General features: G+C 41.2%; 2 long non-coding RNA genes across 2 annotated transcripts in view; both read right to left on the bottom strand.

Annotated features, from left to right (window-relative positions):
• Nucleotides 1-5,790: 5,790 nt before the first annotated feature.
• LOC116669858 (uncharacterized) lies at nt 5,791-9,236 on the bottom strand. Its single transcript, XR_004326883.1, has 3 exons — nt 9,226-9,236; nt 8,047-8,049; nt 5,791-5,991 (listed from the first exon to the last, which is right to left on the bottom strand). It is a non-coding gene; the product is annotated as an uncharacterized LOC116669858 (long non-coding RNA).
• An 8,102-nt stretch (nt 9,237-17,338) lies between these two features.
• Nucleotides 17,339-24,741, bottom strand: part of LOC116669847 (uncharacterized) — a 9,327-nt gene continuing 1,924 nt past the window's right edge. The window contains exons 2-3 of the long non-coding RNA XR_004326872.1: nt 23,353-23,355; nt 17,339-17,566 (exon numbers count right to left, since the gene is read on the bottom strand). This is a non-coding gene — a long non-coding RNA (uncharacterized LOC116669847). The remainder of the gene's footprint in view (nt 17,567-23,352; nt 23,356-24,741) is intronic.

Raw genomic sequence — 24,741 nt, 5'->3', positions numbered from 1 at the left:
TCTAATTTGGAAGATATTACGCTGATAGTAGCCTATAATACTGTGAACACATCAACATATATTACTGCATTATTCTCCTGTTATTACAGTATTAACATAACTATATTACCATTACCCAGATATGCATTTGGTTATCATCAAACCATTCCTAGTTATTACCTTGGTAATTGCATGTTACCTTTTTATCACCCCAGTATTACATCTTATTACTGTGATGCATTACCCAGTTATTACCTTGGTTAGTTGCATGTTATTATATCTATTACCTTTTTATCACCTTAGTATTACATCTTATTACTGTAATGCATCCCCCAGTTATTACCTTGGTAATTAATTACATGTTATTACCTATTATTACCCCTTTATTTTCACACTGTTACCCCACTTTACCATCTTATTACCGTGGTGGAATGTAAAGTGCTATCGACCGGCCCACTGGGAAATCTCCCGGTACTTCTAATGGCCAGTCCATGCCTGCGTGTGTGCGCTGCAAGTGTAGACGGTTAAAAGATACATTCCACGTTATTCCGCGGCACATACCCTCGGCACATACCCTCCATGGACGGTCCGCATACGGTCAATGTAGCTGAAATGTAAGTCCGTAAGTTGTGTACAACTTTGAAATTGCAGGCTTGCTGTACGCTGTTTTTGTTGGGTCAGATTGCATTCTCACCTAAAGTGAACCAAACACTTTCTTCACTTGGAAGCAAACCGAGACCCCTTTTAGTAAATTAGGAAAGGTGACACAAGGGTCTTTGGGTTTAAAGTCCTGTGTGTGAACCATCCACCACCACAACCAAACTCCCTATGCGGAATTTTAGGCTTTCATACTACCACCGTGGTCTCTCTTACACACACACGCTAAAGCGTGCTTTTGGCACCGTAACTGACGCTGAGAGCCGCTGACCAAGCGTCTGTATTTTAGGAGTTTGGTGTGAGAAAGGGTTGGTCTATTTGGTTGATGACTATTAGATCATCTAATGATGACTATTAGAATCGATGTTAACAATTTTTCATTGTGATTAAGACTTTGTATGTCCTCATTCAATTCAGTTCAGTTTCTATAAGAAGGGGACAGTGCAAATACATAAAACGCATGATTCTACCTGGGTTAAAACTGCCAGAATAATCCAAAAGACTATTTTCCTGAGTCCCCTGGCCTCTTGACAACAAGATAATCCGAATCATGACATTTTATCACAGGCCTATGCATTTACACCTGGATGCATCAATATGATTCTGATATCTGCAACGTGTAAATTAGGTAGCTGTAACTAGCAGATGGGGCATAAATGGTTCCTCTCAGGCAGTGTTCATTTTGTCAACAATGTGAGACGGAAAGACAGATGAAGTCATTACTGTTTACAGTTACTCTATAAATTACGATTTTTGCACACAAAACACATGCAGTTTATAAAATCTGATGTTTTATTATAAATAAAACTAGTCAACAATGTAACGACCTACAAGTCCAGCTGAAATGATAAGACCATTAAACACACAACTGTCCACACAACTGTATCCTTTACAGTTTCTAAAATGGAAGGATATTTACTTTTAATACTTAAATTGCATTTTCCTGATGATACTACGTTTACTTTGAGTTTTTTTTTCTGATTGCTAAACGACTGGGCACAACTGTAGACACAGTTTTCAAGGCTCTACACACGTATCCCATGGCTTTAACCACAACCACAATGTGTTTTCAAAACTTGCCATTTTCAGCTTGTAGCGTGATCCAAGTCTGTTTTTCTGTCCTGTAGTGAGGGGATTTTGAGAACGGCAACACACAGAGAGAGGATGCTTGATCCTAAAAATGTACTACCGTTGATCTAGACTAGTGTTTGTCAGACACTGTGCGGTACCGAGATGCCCCGTCGTTTTTGAATCACTGGTCAAAAAAGCACCTTTCCCACTGTGACACCCCTCCCACTGTACTGCAATCTGTTCGGCCAACCTCAGCAGTCAGTTGGCTGACATGGGAGGGTCATCAGCTGATTGGCTGACGTGGGCCTTGAGACTTTAAAAGCTAAGGGCATGTGTTCATTCTGACATCTACCCGGCATCTGTAAGGGGGTAGTGAGGATTGGACCCAAAAGCAGAAAGGAGGACGGCAGACAGGCAGATGGGGGCAAACAGGAGTTTAATGTCCAAAACACAGAAAAGCCTCAAGAAACTAAATGTCCAGAAAACAAGGCTAAAAGGCAAGCATCCAAAAGGACAAAAAACATATAATCACCACAAGCAGGGAAACGGGAACAATAACAGGAATACTGCGACAACTTGACGTGAGACAGGCGAACAACCAGAATGATCTGACAAGAGACAAAGGAAACACTGGGGTTAAATACAAAAGGTAACGGGTCATGAGGAACAGGTGAGACGTCAGGTGATGACATTAGGGCGGGGGCAGGACAATCAGACAAACAAAGTAAAGCTGGACTAGAAAAGACAGACAGGAAGCTGACTGACAAAAAATAAAACAGGAAGTAGAAAAAACAGGTACAGAGAAACACAAGACAGGACCAGCAACAGAAGACCAGAGAGAAAACAGACAAAAACACAAGGAGGCCGATGAAAAAGGGAAAACGAACCCAACCAAAAACCCCAAACCACAACAGGCATCATCTTCTTTGGCTTTTGCCCTTTCAACATCTCCACAGCACACATGCTAGGCATCCATGCCCTGCTTTCATTGCAGATTGTCCATCCAGTGTTAGTTTTGTCTTAACATTAATTGTAATGAACTGTGTTGCTTTTAAGTATAACCTTGTGTGAACTCCCTTTTGGCCACATTCCCTGAGCTAGTTTGTGACACCATACACAGTCATTGTAAAAGGAGCAGCTGTACAAAACAGGGAAGACATTTTTTTGGGAATATCACAAATTCCCCCAAGTTACTCTTTTTTATTTATTTATAACAACTAAATTGTAGCGGTGATGAATTAATCAGTGCCAGCGGCGTGTGAGTGATGAAAGGCTATGGGGGATGCGCTCCTTCACACTCCCATCACTGAAGCGTTTGATAGGCCGACTAAGTCCAAAGCTGTTGAATTTTAAACTGTAATGAATCACGGTGGCTCTGATATAATCTTACTCAATATCATCCTTCACCTCACATGAGCTGCACTTAGGCTACTGTAGCGACACTAATAGATGCAAATTCATGACTGTGACTTACTAACAGACCGACGAGGGAACAGAGGAAAGTTTGCATGTTGCACAGCTGAACTCTGTTCAAAGAACTATTTTAAATGCAAGTGGAGAAACGAAAGTTTCCGATGGTACTCAGTATGTCTAATGTTGCTAATGTTAGATGTGAAAAATGTTTTTTTCAAATAATTATCTTAATATATATGATATAACTTTAATGTTACAGCAGCTTAGAGCAAAAAACAAAAATAATGAGCTGAATGTAAGATTATATTGCTTTGAAAGACCCCACAACAGCAGTACCCCCCAGACTGGCATGTCCTGGCTAATGCACTTTGGGTTCGGCCCATGTGGTAATGCAACATTCCTTTTGCTCTGTTTCCTGCAACTCCTGAGAATAAAATATCTAAACGTTTCACCATAAAATGTGCTGTAACAGCGACACAGTGATCTTAATAAGGGCTAAAAGCTGAGCAGACTTGCAGACTTGAAGATAATTCTCGTCACTCCAAGCGACATCATCTTTCACTTTACAAGTGGTCATTCCATTCATTAACAAAGAAAACACAGATAAGTAGAGCTTAATTCAAGCTTTTCATCGATGTATAATAACATGGCTTATCAGATAACCAGGGAACTGGAAATTAAACTAACAACAAAGCATGAACAGAGATCTTCAACAGGGGGAACGGGACCCCTAGGGGTCCTTAGAGTCAGTGCAGAAGGGCTTCTAAGTTATTGTTTCTATTTTTCTAAAAATTAAAAGTCTTATCATGAATCTAACATATTATTAGCAAACATAAATCCCCACTGCTCACTGGCCTATAGGTAAGATAGCCATCCACAGATCCAGGTCATCCAGGATTCACTGTGCCACAAGTATGTTTAACATTAAAACATGATTTATAAAATCAAGCCAACAATTACTGTTTGATTAGGTTTGTATTCTTTGCAAAAAATGTATGTATAAAGCCTTAAGCCGCTCTACATGTTATTGTAGGCCCAGTTTAATATGCAACTTCATTTCATACAGTATGTAGTAGGGGGTCCCTGATCCATCTCTCTTTCAGTTAAGGGGTCCTTGGCTTAAAAAACACTGAAGACTCCTGTTATAGAATACAATGGGGAAATCAAATCCAACTGCAGTGAGAATTATTATCACTGTGATCCTTTACTGATCTCTGAAGGCTTCTACTTCCAGCCTCTTAGACATTGCAGTTCCACAGTCTCAGAGCTGTATGGAGACGGTGGAGCCGATGGTGAGCAGAATAACCTCAAACTGCCATGTGCTTTCATCCACTGCATCATTTATGGGCTGATCATGTCGTTACTGCTGCCTTGTTTTCAGATGGCCACCTCTGCTGTCAGCATTAACTACAAGTCAAACAGCCGCTACACCTCTGTCTCTTCTCTCAGCATCAACGCACACAGGTTCTTTTTCTTCAAAAATGTACAACAGTACAGTGAGAAGGGATACTGGATATAGGGGATAAACACACATGCATACACACTGATACAAATACATAATACACGCCTGGAAACACTTTCTCTCACACACACACACACACACACACACACACACACACACACACACACACACACACACACACACAACACAAATGTTACTGTTGATAGGTGCGACTGTACATTGTTCTGCAGGGGCACTGTTGTTCACCTAATAACTGAGCTACGATCAGACACACAGAGGTTCAACACACACCCCAACACACACACACACACACACACACCGACCACCACAGGAAGCCAACGGTATAATGTGGCGTAGGCAGCGACCATAGTCCTTTCATTATGTCAAAATTCTCAAAGTGGGAACTGTAGATCAAAGTCAGAGGATTCAAACTTTCATAAGAAATGTGTTTATGTCTTTTTAGAAATGAAAAAGAAGAAAGTAACCTTTTTCCCAGACAGCAATGAAAAAGGATATTTGTACATTTCTTAATTGGACACAATAGCCATCATAGATGTGGAAGACTATGGAGCTGTTGGGTTGTGGGAAAAAAAAAGGAGTGATGACAATACACGACTGTTAAGGTAAGAAAAAAAAGTACATAAAACATCAACAAAGAACAGTTGGATTCTTGAAGAAGGCAGCTGACAATTTAGCCCAATAGAAAAGCAGAAGCTAAATTTTGAAAATGAAACTTAATTGTATTGCTCCATCAGATGGACTGACAGCAGGAAATTGCTGGCACTGGGAGTAAAAGAAACACACACACGCACACGCACACACACACACACACGCACACACACACACACACACACACACACACAAACTGAAGTGTCAGATGAAGTCTGATGGGAAAGCTGGGTGGCATAATGTCAGCGTTGCCCAGACTCAGGGTGGCAGTAGATCACTGCTGTGCCCTCGGACCACCCTAGGGTGCTGCTGCTGGACTCAGACCCACAGTTCAGCTCACTGCCATTCTCTGGTAGAAGCTTAAACTGAACTGATTCTAATGAGAAATTCCAAATATCCAAGTATGCATGGTATTAATTTACTATTGTGGATGTACGCAGCAGGGGGGTAGAAAACATGCTGCCACAATGTCATGATAGATTCATTACTGACATTTTCAACATTTAGAAATTAAGCAACTTGTCAATCAAACCAATTTAGTACAAAAAGTAAGGACATTTGTGTTGAGTAGATTATTTCTCTGTGGTAACAATGCTTTTTGGCAATGAATCTTATACTGTTGGAAAGCCTGTTTAGTTCCTTTTCAAATGGTGCCACATTTGTAAGGAACATGCATTTGTGGGATGAGCAGCAGAGCTGAGTATGTGGGTTGCACACATGAAGAATTTGCCAAATCGTCTCTGTCCATGCCAAACAACTTTTCTTTGCTGTTGCTGCTGACTCTTGTTTTGAGCTTCTGGTACCCCCAGGTGCTGACAATCAGGTGCCTGATTCTGCAACCAGTGGCCATCCCATAGCTCCACAGTCTGGGACTGAACTCTATCCTCCAAGAAGACAACGCTAGCCCCCACAGGGTGGGGTCAAAGACTACCTCCATGTGGGAGTGGACAAGATAGAAAGGCCTGCCAGCAGTCCTGACCTCAACTCCACTAAACACTTGTGGGATCAGCTTGGGCGTGCTGTTCATGCCAGAGGGACCAACACAATCACGTTGGCTGATCAATAGCAGAATAAGCTGTTGGGAATTGGCAGAGAATATTTGGCAAATTTTTCATAGGTGCAACCCACATACTCAGCTCTGCTACTCATCCCACAAATACATGTTCCTTACAAATGAGGCACCATTTGAAATGGTGGAGGAAATTGAACTTAAGAATTGTTCAACATTTCAGGACATATTAAAGGATAGATGGATGGTAAATGGCAATATGGAGACACACAGCTGTGTATCATCTACATAACAATGAAAATCAATATTATGTCAATGCATGACTTGTCCCAGGGATTGAATGTAATATAGACCATAGATATAAAACTGTTTTGTGTCTATGATTTAGACCTTTTCAAATGAATTCACTTGCTAGGAAACAGTCTGGTCCATTCTTGTCCCTTCCTGTCAGTTGATGTAATTCACATTAACTGCATCAGGAAATCAACTTGGGGCCATTTTAATCTTTATGTTTTTATAATGGTAAATGGTATATAGTGAATGAGAGGAGACCCAGAAGAGAACCCTGGGAGACCCCACAAAAGATAGGAGCACGAGAGGAGGAGACAGAGTTTAATAGAGAAGGACCTGTTGGACAGATAAGAGATGAAGCAATCCAGAGCTGCATCAATGATGCCAACAAAGTTTCTCAGATGGCAAATTGTGACATTATGGTCCACTGTGTCAAAGGCTGTGCTGAGGTCCAGAAGAGTTAAAATGGAGTAGGCTACAGGTTGGTGTCGGCAACAAGCCGTAAGGCATTGGAGACCTTGACCAGAGCAGTCCTAGTACTGTGCATAGTAAAATTTTTTGATTGTTCATAAAAGAAATTAATTGAGTGGAAGCATTTTTCTAAGATCTTATTTGGAAATAGCAGCTTAGAGAAGAGAGGTGTCTCAGTTAAAATATCCAGACCAACCAAAGTACTGTTTTTTTATTCAGAAAACATAATGTTCCCAAAGTTACAAACAACACCCAGCGTCCACGGGCTACAAAACCACCCCAGAGGAAAATTGAGAGGAGGGAGACAAAACAACTAGGGATGAGCGAGTACAGCATTATCTGTATCTGTATCTGTATCCGGCCCGATCCGTTCTACTTGTGGACTCTGGGAGGGGCCTCATAAACCAGGGAAGTGGTCAGATTTAACCCGGAAGTGGGTCAGGTTCTCTTGAAATGTGCGGGGCTTAACCGTATGTTATTTAAGCATGCAATTGATATGAGTTGATCAAAAATTGTTATATTTATTGCTGATTGAAAACTATTTACATGACAGCATCAAGCTTCAGATATGGTGTTGTCATGGTAACACACAAACTATATACAGAACGTTTTGCCCAACAATGAATACAACATATGCGGTTGCAATTATGAAGTAAAATGTAATGAACAAGAGTTTTTATACCCAATATAACTTTCTTTTTTTAACTTTTTATTTTTTTATGATCAGTGTGATTATTTTTTTTTGGTTCTTTTTTATTTTTTTATTTCACACAAGGTATATGTGTGTGTTGTGTGTGTGTGTGTGTGGTGTGGGTGTGTGTGTGTGAGAGTAAGACAGAGAACACAGAGAGAGAGAAAGAAAGAGAGAGAGAGGGGGCGGGGGGCAGCTGACAGTTAAAAAAATAAAATCTCCGATGGCAGAGATGCAAGGAGTTGCATTAAACCAAGCAGCATGTCTGAAACCCGTTCACGAAATATACTGGTTACTATGGTAAGGACTACAAACCCCACGTTCACCAGAAACCTACTGGTTACTAGTAAGGACTACAAACCCACGTTCACCAGAAACTACTGGTTACTATGTAAGGACTACAAACCGGAGTTAAAAACAAACCTGAAGCTGAAGAAACCCTAAACGTTAACGGAACAGATCCGCAGACCCGACTGCCTGCCTGACGGAGCGGGAGAGAGAGCGAGTGAGCAAGAGAGAGAGAGAGAGAGAAAGAGAGAGGAGAGAGAGAGAGAGAGAGAGAGAGAGGGGGAGAGAGGGAGCGCATTTCTCCATGTTCTGTGTGTGTGATTTGGGTTTGTAGGCGGGGGGGCTGTGATTATCACAGAACGCTGCGCGGCCAGTTGAGGAGTTGTATTCAATCCGAGCACGGATATTGACTCATATTACTCGTATAATACTTGTACTCGGCAAAAGTGCTTTATCCGTAGCCTACCGGATACTCGTTTCAGCCGGATACTCGGATCACCCCTAAAAACAACACAAGCAGAAACAGACACACACAAACAGACACAAACACAGACAGACACAAACACAGACAGACACAAGACAAGGGACCAATCAAACACGAAAACAAAAGAAAAGGCTTTGAGTTGACTTTAAGGACTCAGCAACGGGTTGCAATCATTCTCTTAGCAGCTGAAAGACCAGCAAATACAGCACGTTTTTGAGCTTTAGAAAGCTGAAAGGCTGACAGGTCAATTAGAATCAAAATGCTGATAAGAAGACATCAGATCTTTGAGAGAAGATTTTGATTTTTTTTGTGCACCAGCTGTTGAAAATACTGACAAGCTTTTCTATGGTGTTTGGGAGTAATAACAAATTGTTTTAGACAGTACAATCTGGACAGAAATGAGGAACAGAAAGTGTATCAATGCTAGTGATGGTCAAATGAAGCTACGCGAACCACTCTTTATTTTCTGAGTTCCCTAGATGGCGCTCTCTGTTCAACAAAGGGTTGAAAACACACTGAATTGCCATTCCTTTAACTGTTTTCTTTGAATAGAGAGCGCCATTTAGTGAGCTCAGAAAATAAAGATAGTGGTTTGTGAAGCTTCATTTGACCATCAATAATTAACCCCGGTGGAGTGAATCACTGTAGGGGTTTTAGGGTCAGGAGAGACGAATGGGACCTGGAAATGCACTGCCTTATAATCAGAAACAGAAAAATCAACCAAATCAAATGTTTCGCACAGAAACTAAAAGAGCACTCGGTCAAGTTGATGTCATTTGTAATGTATGGTATTCTTCCTACACTGAATATAAATTAATCTAAAAGTTTGGTAAAATCCTAAGTAAACTAAAAAACAATGAGGAAGGGCAACAATGATGGATAATAAACCAGCAAGATTAACAATTCTTTCATATTGTAGCACAATGAGTAATAAAAGGTCTTAAAATTCAACCTCAACCTGTCAGTTTTGGCTGAATTAGAGTTGCCCATTCATCAGAATGAATCCAAGACTCAAGAGACGATATCAGATTCTCTATGATGCTTATTCTCAGGAACCTAAAACTGTTCACCAGCTCCAACTCAGCTTCACCAATGTAGACAGGGGTGTGTGTCTTCCCCCCCTTTTTCTAAAATCAATAATCAGCTCCTTGTTGTTGATGACGCTGAGCAGTAGGTTGTTCTCTGTGCACCACTCAATTGTTGATTTCTCTATCAACATGAAGCTCATTGTTCTTTAATATCCAATGATTCTCCTTCCTGTCTTGTGTTTTGCACACAGCTGTAGACTAATGCCGACCTTACACCAAACAACCTTTCAAGTCAGTCTTCTTCCCGTCTTGACGTTCCATCAAAATCAAACGTGTTTGATAGTAACTTAAGTTTTAAGTCTTGGCAATGAAGTTACAAATCATGTGAACAACCAATGGGTACGCTCCCTCCACCCCCAAACAGAAGGTAGGAAGTGGCTAGAATGAGGGAAAAATTGCTGATTTTCAACCTTTCTGAAGCGTGTCGTCTAATAGGAGTTTTACTGGCGGATAAAGGCAGACCATTTATCTGCATGTACGGCAGAACAGAAAATCTGAAAACTTTCCCTCAAGTTGCCAGCTAACGCTAGCGGTAGCTAGCTAGCTTGGTTACATTTTTCAAAAGAATCTAGTTTTTGTCTTGCAATGTCTGACCTTGCAAGAGACCTGTTCACTCTGTCGGGGTTGTATTCTCTATAAGAACCATGTCGCTCTACGTCATCCCTTACATGTGAGATGATTGTCTTTAGATGTGAGATGGTGTCCGACCTTAATCTTTTCAAACTCTGTTCAAAGTCTTCCAGTATATGGTAGGCATAAGGAAGGCTGCTGATTAAAGATTGCCCTTCAACATTTCATTACTTGCTGCATGTTCTTCATACACCTCCACCTCCTCACTCTCTCTCAGGCCCAAACCTTTAGAACAGACAGGAGACCAGGCTCTACAGCCTAAAATAGGCCCTTCCATCCTAATAGAAGATCCTCTACTCTGCAAGGATCTAACAATCTCCATCCATTATTTGGAAGGCAGACATGAAAAATTCACTGGAAGAAACTGACTAAAGAATATTGTTACATGATCTGTGCGTACACTACAAAACAAAAAGTTAGCATCACTAACAAACCAGAAAATAATTAAATGCAAAAAGATAAGTCTGCCATAAAGGGACAATATCCGTCTTTTATTAGTCTCACTTGGCCAGACCTTCCTCCACAGCGTTGTGGAGGAGGGTCTGGCTAATCCACACAGCATTACGGAATGCTCTGGTTTATTGGCTTTTCTTTAAACCATTCACAATCATCATGGGCGGTGCTAAGCACCAGAGGGAGCTGCGGTGCCTCTGCAAAATAGCCTCAGGAAGGAACTTGTTATGGTGGAACATGTGTACATTCAAATGTTTTTCTAATTGTACAACAGAAAACTCAGATTGGACAGATAGTCTAGCTAGCTGTCTGGATTTACCCTGCAGAGATCTGAGGAGCAGGTAACCATCGTCAGAAATCCATCGGAGTTTAAAACACCAACACAAAAAAAGATGAAGGTAACAGACATTTTCGGTGGCACCAGAACTGAAGTTATTGCTCTGGGACCCAAGCACCTCCGTGACGCATTATCCAAAGAGATAGTTACTCTGGATGGCATTACCCTGGCCTCCAGCACCACTGTGAGGAATCTTGAGTCATCTTTGATCAGGACATGTCCTTTAATTCCCACATAAAGCAAATTTCAAGGATCGCCTTTTTTCACCTACGTAATATTGCAAAAATCAGGAATATCCTGTCTAAAAATGATGCAGAAAACTAGTCCATGCATTTGTTACTGCTAGGCTGGGTTACTGCAATCTTTACTATCAGGCTGTCGAAAAAATCCATAAAGACTCTACAGCTAATCCAGAATGCTGCGGCACGGTGTTCTGACGGAACCAGGAAAAGAGACCACATCTCTTGTTTATAGTCTCTGCATGGCTTCCTGTAAAATCTAGAATAGAATTTGAAATCCTTCTTCTCACTACAAAGCTCTTCATGGTCAGGCACCATCTTATCTTAAAGAGCTCATAATACCTTACAACCCTACAAGAGCACTACGCTCCCAGAGTGCAGGGTTACTTGTGTTCCTAGAGTCTCTAAAAGTAGAACGGGAGCCAGAGCGTTCAGTTATCAGGCTCCTCTCCTGTGGAACCAGGTTCCGTTTGGGTTCGGGAGGCAGACAACCGTCTCCATATTTAAGAGTAGGCTTAAGACTTTCCTCTTTGATAAAGCTTATAGTTAGGCATAGATGAGATGTAGGGAGTGAGGAGTCGCAGCGTGCTAACCGGCCCACCTGCTTCTCGTCATAGTTGTCAGATTTATCTTCTATAATCAAGCATATAATAAAACTAAAGGGAGACTTGGCATACAGCCCGATCCGGTTGGGGAGAGTTCTAGCCAACCAGGCTCCTCTCTTTACCCTGTCTCTTGGTTTTGCTGTAATAGTTTTAGACAGCTGGGGACTTCCTTGACACACTGAGTTCCTCTCCCTCTATCTTCCTATTTTTCTTTAGTGCATCCATGTCCCAGAAATGCGTGTTTAACTAGCTCTGGGGAGTCATTCCCCGGAGTCCTTATGTTCTTTTTTCAGCATGTTCCCTCGGATCAGGGATGCTCCAAATCATGGTAGCAGCTGTCGCCATGGTCCCGCTACACGTTCTGCGGTGCCCAGCTACATCCTGCTGTGCCTTGTAATGCCCACAGTGCCCTGCTATGCCATGAACTACCTCAAAGAACTGCTACAAACTACAATTTTTTCTATTTTTGTTATTTCCACTAACCCCAATCGGTCGTCAGACATCGCCTACCAAGAGCCTGGGTCTGACCGAGATTTCTGCCTAAAAGGAAGTTTTTCCTCGCCACTGTCGCACTGTTGCTTGCTCTGGAGGAAACTACTAGAACTGTTGGGTCCTTGTAAATTCTGGAGTGTGGTCTAGACCTACTCTATCTGTAAAGAGTCTTGAGATAACTCTTGTTATGAATTGATACTATGACTAAAATTGAAAATTGAATTGAATAGAGCAATCCCGGTGAAACGTAGTGGATATTGCCCAGTCTTTTATTAAACCTCCCGAAAAGTGGACTTTATTTTCTGTTCCCATTCCAGCTTTGAGTATCTTTTGGTTTGATCAATGGGATGGTTCTTTAAGCATCAAGAAGCTGGTTTCGATCCGATCACAGCTGACATCTTTTCTGTGTGAAGTTTACATGTTCTCCCGTTCTCTTAAGCTAGGGTGTCCAAACTAAACTGTTAAATACATTGAAACTTAGATAGTCTAATACTAACATTGTGTCGATGTTTGGTTGCACCATGAAAATGTAAGGTTCATCTTAGTTACATTGGTGCTAAGCAGCTATTAATCAAGGTTGTCTAAGCCAAGTCTGCTGCCAGCAGGTGTAATCCTCTTGTGGAAAACAAAAGCGTAATAATCAAAATCATCATAGTTATCCAAGGGGTGTAATCTATCCCAAAGAACGTGTTGCCAACGCAAAACAGCAGGTCGATCATCCAGGTTATCCCACCAACGATATGGCCAATGTTACACCATGACTCATGATTTTACAGAGGACTTTACACCTACTAAGGGCTAGGTGTAAGATTTAAGTTGTAACTTGTGCCTACGTTAGAACTATTTCAGCTGGAGTAACTCTTAAAATGTTAGAAGCGCGTAAACTCCGACCTTAGTTACATTCAAACTAGTCTACGTTTGAACTTAGGCATAGCTGATGCAACCCAGTGCAGGTGTTTAGGTGTTTAGTATGAATGATTGTCCTCTTGCCCGATGTCAGCTGTGATCATCTTATAACAATATTTATTTCACCAATCTTATGTCACTCAAGAACTTAATTATATTCAGGGTAAAGGTGGGTGCTTTTGCCCCAATGCCCCCTATTGGGTTAATTGGCCCTGAAGTCTGACCTCATTATAAGAAATAATTGTACTGTGTTTCTTATAAAAATAACAGCACAGAGCACACAGAGCCTTCCACATTTGCCTCTGCCTCTCATTTGGCTAACTGCAGAGAGCTGCTCAACAGGCCTGAGGTGTCCTCTGTGTTCTATTAAAGCAGGATGCTAATAGAGCTTCTATATAGGAACTGGGTAGCAACAGGACTCAGGACCCTTGGGCAGGAAATAGAGTGATTCGTGGAAAAGGTCACTTTTTAATTAAACAGTTTTCTTGGAGAAGTCATTTTTTACACAGACTGTACCAGAGGCGATTTCTTAAGACTATAAGGCTTTCCCTTAAATGTCAAAAAAAGAATGGTCAAATATGTACTATTATGTTAACATTTGATTGAGTGAAAAATGTGTTAGAACACGTTCATCTTGAAGACAAGTTCATTCAGAATCAGCTACATATAGCAGGTTGACTGACTCAAGTTCCTTCTCACACGTTCCCGTAGCGTCACAGTGCATTTCCCTGTTAAAGCCTGCCGTCCATTGACTTCACTTGGGCTGCTTTGAACAGTTTTTTTCAGTTTTTTTCAGTGCTTCAAAACTAGATGGTCATTGGATAAATGCTGCGATTATCCCCCTTTCTGGGGGTGAATGGAGGAGCGGGCTGACCTGGACTCTGGGCTTCTGCGTGATGATTTAAGGGTCTGTCAAAAGACTGTATCTCCTTTTGATAGACAGCAATTTTGTAGTATAAAAGGTCGCCAAAGCTATTCGAGCTCAGTCCCATCGCGGATTTTGCAAGTGTAGTCGAAAGACAAACTGCTGCAACCTATTTTTTCCTATTTGCTTGTTAAAATTGCAATTTTCATCATAAATTTCATACAGTTATATAGCACATTCCTTGTTTCAGTTTAACCTAATTCCTGGATTTCCTCCTTTGTGTTTAATATTGCTTCGTTAGAACTAGCCAGCTAGTAAACTGTTTTTCAAACACTTTTTCATGATTTAGGCCAAAAATGAGCTTCCCCTGTTTGAAAGACCAGCATCCACCACTGGTCTGTACCAATAATATACAAAGAGAGGAAGCTGTCAGCATATGCACAGTGGCTGCGTGAGACAAGTAGCACCCATAACCAACCCCAGAACACTATCCAGTCCTCTTATCATTGTTAATTTCCCAGGTTTATTTTAGAGATAAAAAAAATGGTAGAGAGAGGAAGACATTCAACAAAGGCCATGTGATATCTTTTAAAGGAATTGTTCAATAGTTTGGAAAATATGTTTCTTTTCTTTGATCCAAGAGTGAAATTAAAGATTGATATTGATCTCTTGTCTGTGAGTGAATTATGTAGCTAGAGCCAGAATGGGGTTAGAGTAGCTTAGCATAAAGACTGGGGAAACAGCTAGCCTGGCACTGTCCAAAGTTCATAAATACATCTATCATAACATCTAAAGCTCATTAATGAAGTTAAGGTTAATGCCTAAGCCATGTCAACCCAAACCTAACCAATCACCATGGTAACCTATGCTACTAACTCTAACCCTATGGCATGTGAGGACACTGGCGTAAATTTTGCCTCATCATAATCCGCAAAATTTATATTTTTTTTGTTTGTTTTTCTAGTAAATTAAGTAAAATAAGTATTAGATTAGGTGTTGGTCATGCTCAACAGCTTTCTATCGCCTGCTTTGATTTATTAATTCTGGACTCTATGCTGCTGTCAGCCTGTGTAATGTACAGTACGCACCGTCGATCGACTTTTAGCTTCAGCTGGCTAACGTTAGCTGTCAACCTACCGACTACAAATCAAAAATATGAAAGATATATTAAGGAATTAAGTTATGTTTTCATTTATACGGTAATGTAAATAATACACTTAACACTTACAGTACTAACATATAAAATCAAATTCAATGCCATGGCCCCACAGTACCTCTCTGACCTCCTCCATCCATCCCAGCCCGAAACCTGGGGCCCTCAGACACTGACCAGGGGCCCATTTTAGGATGAGGTTTAACAAACTCTAACCCTGAGCTCTGAGTTGATTTACCCTGAGATAGGAAACTCTGAGTTTTCTGTTCCAGAACAGCTGATTTGAGTTGGTTCAATCAACAATTTTGTTGGATTGGTATAAGAATTACACCAGTTTTCACAGTATTTCAATAAATTGCATTATTTAAACAAAACAGTTTTTGTTTAGGATCAATTTAAAGGCAGAAGGAGTTTCGCCTAAATAAAAATACATTTAAATAAATGTAATAAAATTAATAAAACAGTTGTTTGCTGTTCTGATTAATCATAATATACACAATAAATACAGTTTCATGGAAAAGTGTTTTCCTTATATTTCATTCAGGGCCAGTCAAAATGTAGAAGGGGCCAGCAAAACTCTGATCTGTAGTTTGTAGAACTGCTACAAACTACTAATTTTTTCTATTTTTGTTATTTCCACTAACCCCAACCGCCTACCAAGAGCCTGGGTCTGTCCGAGGTTTCTTCCTAAAAGGAAGTTTTTCCTCGCCACTGTCGCACTGTTGCTTGCTCTGGAGGAAACTACTAGAACTGTTGGGTCCTTGTAAATTCTGGAGTGTGGTCTAGACCTACTCTATCTGTAAAGTGTCTCGAGATAACTCTTGTTAAGAATTGATACTATAAATAAAATTGAATTGAATTGAATTGAATTGATCTACTGGCCCCGGGGGCCAGTGGGGATTTTTTTAAATGTTGAGCCCTGCCCAAAGCCCATACAACAAGATAACTACATACCATCACCCCGCCACATCAGTTCCTCCTCTCTCCACTGGCGCATCACGGCCCCGGCTCTAGACAGATTTGGCATTTTTATATATTTTATTCCATTTGTATTATTTCATCTAGTTAGCCAATGTTAGCTCTGCTTACGATGGTCAAGTAAAGGGTTGAATGCTAGGTGTAATTGTTGTTGCTGCTTGTGCTGAAGATATTATAGGCTATAATGTGGCAGAATACATACTTCATTGATCCCACAAGGAAAAAAAAAATCTTTTTTTATTCTGTTGTTAGTTATTACACATATTACACACAGGCCCAAAATACACACATATGCACTTATGGAGAGATGTCCGAGTAGGTGCTATTTATTGGCTGGAGTTGACCATTGGCAGCTTTTTTTATCAACATAATGTAACACCCAAGGGTCACAAATGTACTCCTCTTCAGATGCACTTTTGAAATGTATTAATACCACAATTGCAAATCCAGCATTAGTTTCCTCTGTCCCCTCCCAAGCCATTCTCACTCCCAACTCGGAAATTACTGACACGTGGTCAGAGGCTCTCAGCGTCTTTGCATTAAGGTTAGTTGGATACTTGATATTGTATACTGTATATCATAAATTTGATGTCACCTGTTTTATATAACATAGGTTTTGTTTGTTTTTCTCTTAAATCTTTTCATAAAATAAGTCTTACCGCACACTGCTCTTGTTCAGCATCGCCATTTATTGATATTACTAGTTTAGTGATAATACTCTGTACCTTCATCAAGAGTGTTTTGTTATGTTTCTAATATAAACAACCTAATAAACAGAAAACTGTGCAGTTTTTGTGTGAGTGTATGAACACAATGGTTGAAGGTGGAATTGGCTGTGATGCAAGGGGCACCAGCTATAAACTGGCCTGGAGCACCAAAGTGGTCAGGGCCAGCCTTGCTTGGACGCTTTAGGACTCTACTTACTGGCAGGGATGCGCCGAATCCAGGATTCTGCCACGGATTTGGGCAAATCTTGGGCTTTTTGACAATGTTCGGCAGAACCTTACATTTTTTGGTCGCTGGTCGACACAATGACGCCGCCGTTGATTATGGGAAGGTGTTCACGTAGGGACACCGTTCAATGGAAATGCAATGGAAAATGGAACCCGTGAACAGAAAAAGTGTTGTTTGGCAGTAGTTTCAGTCAAAAGAAGGTGATTCAAGTCGAGCTACATGTTCAATTTGCAATGTTGATTCTTTTTGTGGTGGCAAGGACCCTTAACAATACACATCACTGCTGTTAAAACAAAAGAATACAAGTTGTTTATGAAGGAATCTACAGACAGCAGCCAAAATGCAGTAACTTCAGGTACGGCGAAGGAAGGACAGTCCCAGCTAAAAACCAGACGATTATTACCAGCTTTGCTAGCCCTACAGGATTCAGTATTCGGTTTCAGATTCGGAAGAACCTTAACCAGTGGATTCGGTATTCAGCCAAACCCTGAAAATCTGGATTTGGTGCATCCCTACTTAAGAGCCGCCCACTGTCAACCTGTAACAGTTTAAACTGATATTGTTTGTTGCTTTGTATGATTGTATTTCTATTTGAACTGGTGTGTTATTGATTGTTTGATCTCTTTGTCATACTCGGCATCATTCAAAATGACCTTTTAGTTTTTTAAATTGTGTGCATTTGTTTCTCTTTCCTGTGTTGCTGGATGAAAGTCGCTCATCCCTGAGAACTAGGAATGGATGTGAAGAGGTTGCTGAAATCCATGGACCGACCCCCTAAGACATTTATGCATGTACTGTGTCTCTGAACAGCTAACTGTACCGTTTGATTGTAAAGGAAATGAAAAGTACAAAAATAAAATAATGAGGTTTGTTGAAATGAAATATAAACGTAACTTTTAGAAGACAGTGTTGGGCTATATATGTTTTGTATAAAACCAGTCAAAAATAAAGATGTGAAGTAAGAAATAAGGAAAAACACATGCGTGGAATGTACTGTACGGAAATGGAAAATAATGGAAGCAGAATAAGTGGAGGAGAATAAGAACATCTCTGTCTAGTGTCATTTGGAGCTTCTGCCTCCTTCAAATTACCTCGAGTAAGGCTGCTGTGCAGCTTGGAAAGTGGTGTGTTTGAACAGAATATGTGTGTGTGTGTGTGTGTGTGTTTTACAGCAGAAAGAGACAGAAAAAGAGTGAGGAGACAGCTGGAAAACAAGAAAGATGGAGAGAAGTGGCAGGGCCTGATTGAAAGGCGTCACTGACTGCAGATGAATGGATGACTGCTGTCATGTATCTGGAGCAGATACAGTATCTCCCCCCGCTCTGTGTGTGAGTGTTTGCTGTTCTTTCTTTGCTGTTTGAAGAGTAACAACAAGGGGCTGAGGAGAAGGAGACAGAGGAGCAAGGACAGTAAGTATGCAATATATAAACAGAGGTAAACTACTGCAGGAGTACATCACAACTGGGCTCTATTACCTTAAATTAATTAATAAATAAGGCTGCTGAATGATGAAAGCCTTAGATTAGATATTATAGGGCTGGTATTGTGTAGTCTGGATTCTGCACATCAGTGCAGCAAGAGGGATGCTTAGTGAAACAGTGGATATAACATTTTATCATTTATATCATCTCTTGGGTTATGCAAGAGATGATTTAGTGCTTGGGTATGCATTATTCTGTTGTAGCTGAGTAGTGTAGGGGGATAAACAGAGTTGAAAAAAGACAATATTGTACACATCCAAGTAGTTGCTGGTGCAGGACAAAAAAAGTGCATGTTCAAAGAAGGTGAAGTCTGCACAACAGCTTAATGGCCCGCAAAAATTTGGCTGTGCTCAGTTGTGAGGATAAACAGTTTACCATAGGAAAGGAATGGCACATAATATAATAGCATATGTCTTAGCTAATAATTATTATATCAGCAAAAAAAGACACAGGACTTTATATTTGTGAAGCTAGTGGCGCAGTGCAAATTTGCAGTCAACTACCCAAGGTGCCACGGGCACCAACAGCAGTTATATTAGCAGTACTACTACTACTACTAGTAGTATCAGTAGTCGGATCACGATTATTTAAACTTACAGTATGTAATTTTCTGCCTCTAGGGGCCCCGCAATCAAAACAATGGATATAAACGCCGACTCTTGGTGACGTTGTAAACTTCATCATGGGATTTGTTGTCTTCAATGTTAACCGCCATTTGCGACATTTTAATGCATATTAGTTTTTCAGTTTTATTCACGTTACAATTAGTAACATTTTGTTGGGTACTTTGGCAGTTACCCACAAGTTTGTAACCAAGACTCTTTCCAGTAATCAACAGAAGACAGGAAATACGACAAGTTTTTACTTGCTGCAAGGAGAGCTGTTGAGTGTCCCCTCTGACAATCTCCAAGCCAACTCTAATGCTCTCCTTCAGTGCAACCTTTTTATAGCATGAAACAAGTTACACAATGCATGCAGAGACGTGTGCGACCTATGGCCGCCCACTACACAAGACAACAGCATAACGTTTGAGTTCAAAAGGACATACACACACACAAACAGAGTTGAATAGATTCAATCAGTTCAATCAAGAGGGCCTAGACCAGTGGTTCTTAACCTTGTTGGAGGTACTGACCCCCACCAGTTTCATATGCGCGTTCACCGAACCCTTCTGATGATGGCCAAGCGGGGCGTGTCATCACGAATCATATGAGTCGGGTGTGTGTCTTGAACCCCTGAGACTGACTCACCGAACCCCTGGGGTTTGATCGAACCCAGGTTAAGAACCACTGGCCTAGACACTCACACAATAGGAAGTGAGTAAATAAGGAAGCCTGCTGTTAAGCCAGCTACATTCATAGTCTGTGTGAGACGACACACACACTGACAGCCAAAGTTCACAAATGAAAACACAATTAAGTCTGTAAGATAAAAACAGTATAAACCGTGAGCATTTTTGGCAAAGTAAAATCTCTAACACATTTATTCATGTTTTGTCACTCTTATGAAAAGCTGCAGGGTTCCCCACATAATTATGTTTTTCTTGATTCTATTTGTGGCGATACCTGACCTGTTAGCGAGCAAGCACGCTAACATCAGCCAGCAGCTAACACCACAACATCACAATATATTTCACGTTTGTCCCCTCTTGGATGTTTGAAGCAGCAGGGAAGGGGAAATGGTTTATTGTAATGTTACTCCCCCTCCCCTTAGAAACATTTAGTAGAAACATGCTGATTGTTTCACTGACACTAATGACATTTACATTGAAATTGGGTGTAGAATAACGAGGCATTTTTCGATTCAAGATACTTTAGAGGCAATTCAGTCGGTGCCTAAAAAGTATTGAATCCGGTACCCAGCACCACTTAGCACCCTGCACTGATGTTTGTGCTAGCTGGGTTCGGATTGACACTACAAGTGTGCATTCTTTCACATCAGGGTAAGCTTTCCTTCTGTAGCATCCAGCCCACTTCCCTGCATTCATCCTGTCTGTCAAATGAGCCGGCAGTCATTTAACCGTGAAGGAAAACTAATAACCCAGATAATTCTGGGGGAAAAAAAGAACAGATTTTGTTTATCTCGTCTTGGCGGGGTGTTTGGTACTGATGTCCTGCTTTTCCCTTGTGCATTCTTTGTTCTATTGTTTGCCTGCGTGTTTATCAGGTTGAATTGTGGGACGGGTGGCAGGAAGACAAAGATAAATGGGATGTTTTGATCGCTGTTTGTGGTGCTAATGTGTTTTAGTCACTCAAACAGTCTCTGTGGAAATGGAGTTAATGAGCACTCTTGTGTATAGGAGGAGGATTAAAGTTATTATGTTCTGTTGGGATGAATAATGCGTGTTTGTTCGGGGGGGCTGCGGTGCTCTTAAAACATAGCCCCCCTCGCTCCCAGGACAGCAGCGAGTGTCAGTCCTGCTTCTTGTGGCATTGTTGGGAGGGTGAGAATGGTATGTATGCACACACACACACATACACACACATACAGACCTGAACATCCATAAATGAAACAACTGCAAAAAGCCTGCATTAAGTTTGGAGCACCAATTATCCCCACCATCTGGATGACTGGGATATGAAACGGCTCACACATACAAAAAATAACAGGTGATTTGTGGTGCTCACATCTCATTTCTTGGTTTTGGACCCGTTAGAAGTTTTGAGCCAGTACGGTCCATTATCCCCACGGCCAAACAATCGTTATACTCTTTAGATCTGAGAGCTCTGCAATTTCACAAATTTCTCTCCCTCTGATGAGGAGAAATGTTCTCTCTGATCAGAGCGGAGAATCACCTCTGTGCACAGTTTTGATGTTTGGGCTTTTCCATTAATCTGCTGTAGCCCCACATTGTGTTTCACCCACACTGCCTCTTTGGTATGCTTAATGAGCTGGATTTGTTATTCACATCTCCTCATCCCAGTCAACAGTGTAATGATGCCAACGTTGATCAATTAATACACTTTTTGAAGACATGCAGAAGCATAAATTCTGAGAAGAATGATTGATTTAGAGATCTGTCAGCTGTGACAGGAACCTGGCAACACTGAAGAAGCTGTCATAGCAACTATGAAGAAACTGTGAGCCATTGCTCAAGGCTGTCGGGTTCAGCTTTCAGGCCAAAACACAGCCTTGTCGTTATCAAGCTTCCCTGAGCACCAAAATACTCCCAAGTCTTACTGGGAACAGACTGAAACTGAAATATCGCTAACTGAAGTGAAATTGAAATATTTATAAAACATCGAGATGAAAAACTTGATTTTCCCTCTGAGTGAGTCCATGATGATCATCTGGATATGCCTCTCCAAAGTCAAATACATTTAAAGATAAAATAGAGAAAATGTGTACGCTAACACCTTTCATGGGAATGATGGTAATGGATATAGCTGTAGATTTGGAAAAATGGCCACACTTTTATCTGAGATATCTGTTTATATATTCAGGTAATTCTTCCAAAAATTAGTACTTATTGTCCCCCTGTATTCATAAACTATGTTTATGTCCCCAAAAAAGTCTGACCCAATGTTTCTAGTTAAATTTGATGTTTCAGCTCTAACTCAGATTATTACTGCTCTGGAGTGTAGCACATTATTTTATTGTTTGTCATTTGACACTTAACACGGGAACTTGGGTCTTTAGGAGTTTTAGCATTTATTCACTAACTATAATAAACAGTAAACAGACTGCACTGCTACATTCACAGCTTTAACTTTACTGCTACTTCAGCAGCTGCTGTGAGCGCTCACGCATTTTGTGAGTGTGTGTGTGGCTGTGTGACACGTGAACTATCTCTATCTCTATCTATCTCTATATCTATCTCCATATATAAATGCTCTCGACATTGCTTTTACGCTCATATGCGCAAAAACATGCTGCGTCTAAGCCTTATGTCAGGGAAAAACCGTGCTATACTAAAAATATCAAACAGAAATTGTGATTCACTCATAATAGGTTTTTGCCCTTGTAGCTTTAAAGAAAGTTGAATTTCTCTGGTTGGGAGAATTCCCATTACACTAACAGAGTTTGAGCTGGTCAACACTTGTATTGGGTGTATGAAAATAGTAATAGGAGAATATAGAAGGAATAACAACAAACTAAAGCAGTTTGGGAATTAGAGCTTATCTTTTCCTACCTTCAAAGAAGCAGCAGTGGGTGATGATGATAATTTCTATGTAAAAGGGTGTGTGAGTGTGTCTAGAGTGTGATGCGGGGAGTTTGCCTCTGTCCTGGAACCCCAACAGAGAGCAGCCTTTTTATTATCATCTATCCGTCCCAGGCGACAGGACTCCGGTGGGGTCAAAAAATCTGGAGCTCCCTTACCGCCCGCAGGACCAACCAATACTGAGGCGCCAGATGGTTTGTTGCACATAATCATCTGAGAAGCCGTCAATGAAACCTGTTTGGAAAAGGGCAGGCACTTTCCAAAAATACTTGGCAGGGGATTGGATCAACCATCTGTCTGTCAAACAATTTCCGAAGCCATGTGGGAGAAGAGCGAAAAACAGTTCAGTTCCATTTGGAATCAGAGTCACAATCAGAACGGGGTGTTAATTAGAAAGTAGGTTTGTGTGTTTGGTTATAGTTTGTTTTTGCAAGTTTATTTTGGTTTGCTTCATTTATTCTTTATTCGTTGTGTGCGTTGCATGTTTTATTAATTTATTTGATGTACTTTAATTATTGATTTACTTTCTCTTTGCATGTTTACTAGTGGCTTTTGGGATTGTGTTGGTTTGTATAATCTTCTTTTTGAGTTCCTGCCATAGTGCGCCTGAGTGGACAATAACATTGTTTGAGGACACAAATTGACAGCCAATAGACCGTTTGGGGCAGGGGTCTGGGAGACCAATCATGGACAAAGAAATGGAGTTGGAGATGGGGTAATGGAGAGTAGAAAACCAGGAAGTACACAGGGAGGAAGCAGAGCAGAACGAGGGAAACATGCCAGATGGAGAAGGACGAGCTCACACTGCTGTGGCTGACTGCAGGGAAGGGGAGAGTGCTGGAGGAGCCGCTGAACCCCCGGACGAGCGTTCGAGGACCTGAGGTGTCGCCTGCTAGCGCTGGAGAGAGAGGTGCGTTCAAGGACGTGAGGCTTTAGCAGCCTGCAAACTTTTTTTTTTTTTTTTTACTTTAAATTTTTTATAGCAAGACACTCTAGACACTGTGGTTACATAAACACATAGAAACAAACAGGCAAGGCACATAGACAAGGTTACATAACAGACAAAAGAAAAGAAAAACACATAGGTGCATGGACAAGCAGAGGCAAGCAAGAGAGTTGGGCAATGAAAAGGAGGGGAAAACTGGGAAAGTCTGTTAACAGGAAAAATTTCAAAGAGGTGAGTTTTGAGAACCTGTTTGAACGATGGTAGTCTGCTTGAGGAGTTGCAGCGTCTGCCTAGCCAGGCCCACCTGCTTCTGTTTGTAGTCGTCAGATTAATTTACCATATGATCAATAATATAATAAAAGTAGAGGGAGGCAGCACAGTACGGCCCAATATGGTCGGGGAGAGTTCTGGCCCGACCAGGCTCCTCTCCTTAACCGGTCTCTCTAAGTTATGCTGGTATAGTTCTAGACTGCTGGGGGATTTCCTTTCTTTGCCACACTGAGCTGCTGCTCTGGTTGACCTAGCTCTGGGGACTTTACTCCCCGGAGTCCTTATGTTTTCTTTTCGGCCAGCATATTTCCTTGGATTAGGATGGCACCAAGATCTTGGTTACAGTTGTCGCTGTGGTCCCGCTGTACTACTGCTGCTACGTTTTGCCCTGCAATGTCCTGCTGAACCCTGCTGCATCCTGCTACGTCCAGCTATGCCCTGCAGTGCCACGCTACATACTGTAACGCCCTGCAGCGCCCTGCTATGACATTAACTACTACCACTACCATTTTTTAGTAACTGTTCCATTTTCTTTGTTGTGATTGTTATTGCCACTGTGCATCACATTACAACCGGCACCGTCAGACACCGCCTACCAAGAGCCTGGGTCTAACTCCTCATGAGTGTGTTAGCATCGATCAACCTGCGGAGGCGGGAAGGAGTGTGGTGGGTGAGGAGGTCGGAGAGGTCTGGAGGG

This window comes from Etheostoma spectabile, chromosome 20 (genome assembly GCF_008692095.1).
Source record: "Etheostoma spectabile isolate EspeVRDwgs_2016 chromosome 20, UIUC_Espe_1.0, whole genome shotgun sequence".
Classification (NCBI taxonomy): Eukaryota; Metazoa; Chordata; class Actinopteri; order Perciformes; family Percidae; genus Etheostoma; species Etheostoma spectabile.
Note: the sequence above shows the minus strand (reverse complement) of the source record. Positions and strands in the feature narration are given on the sequence as shown.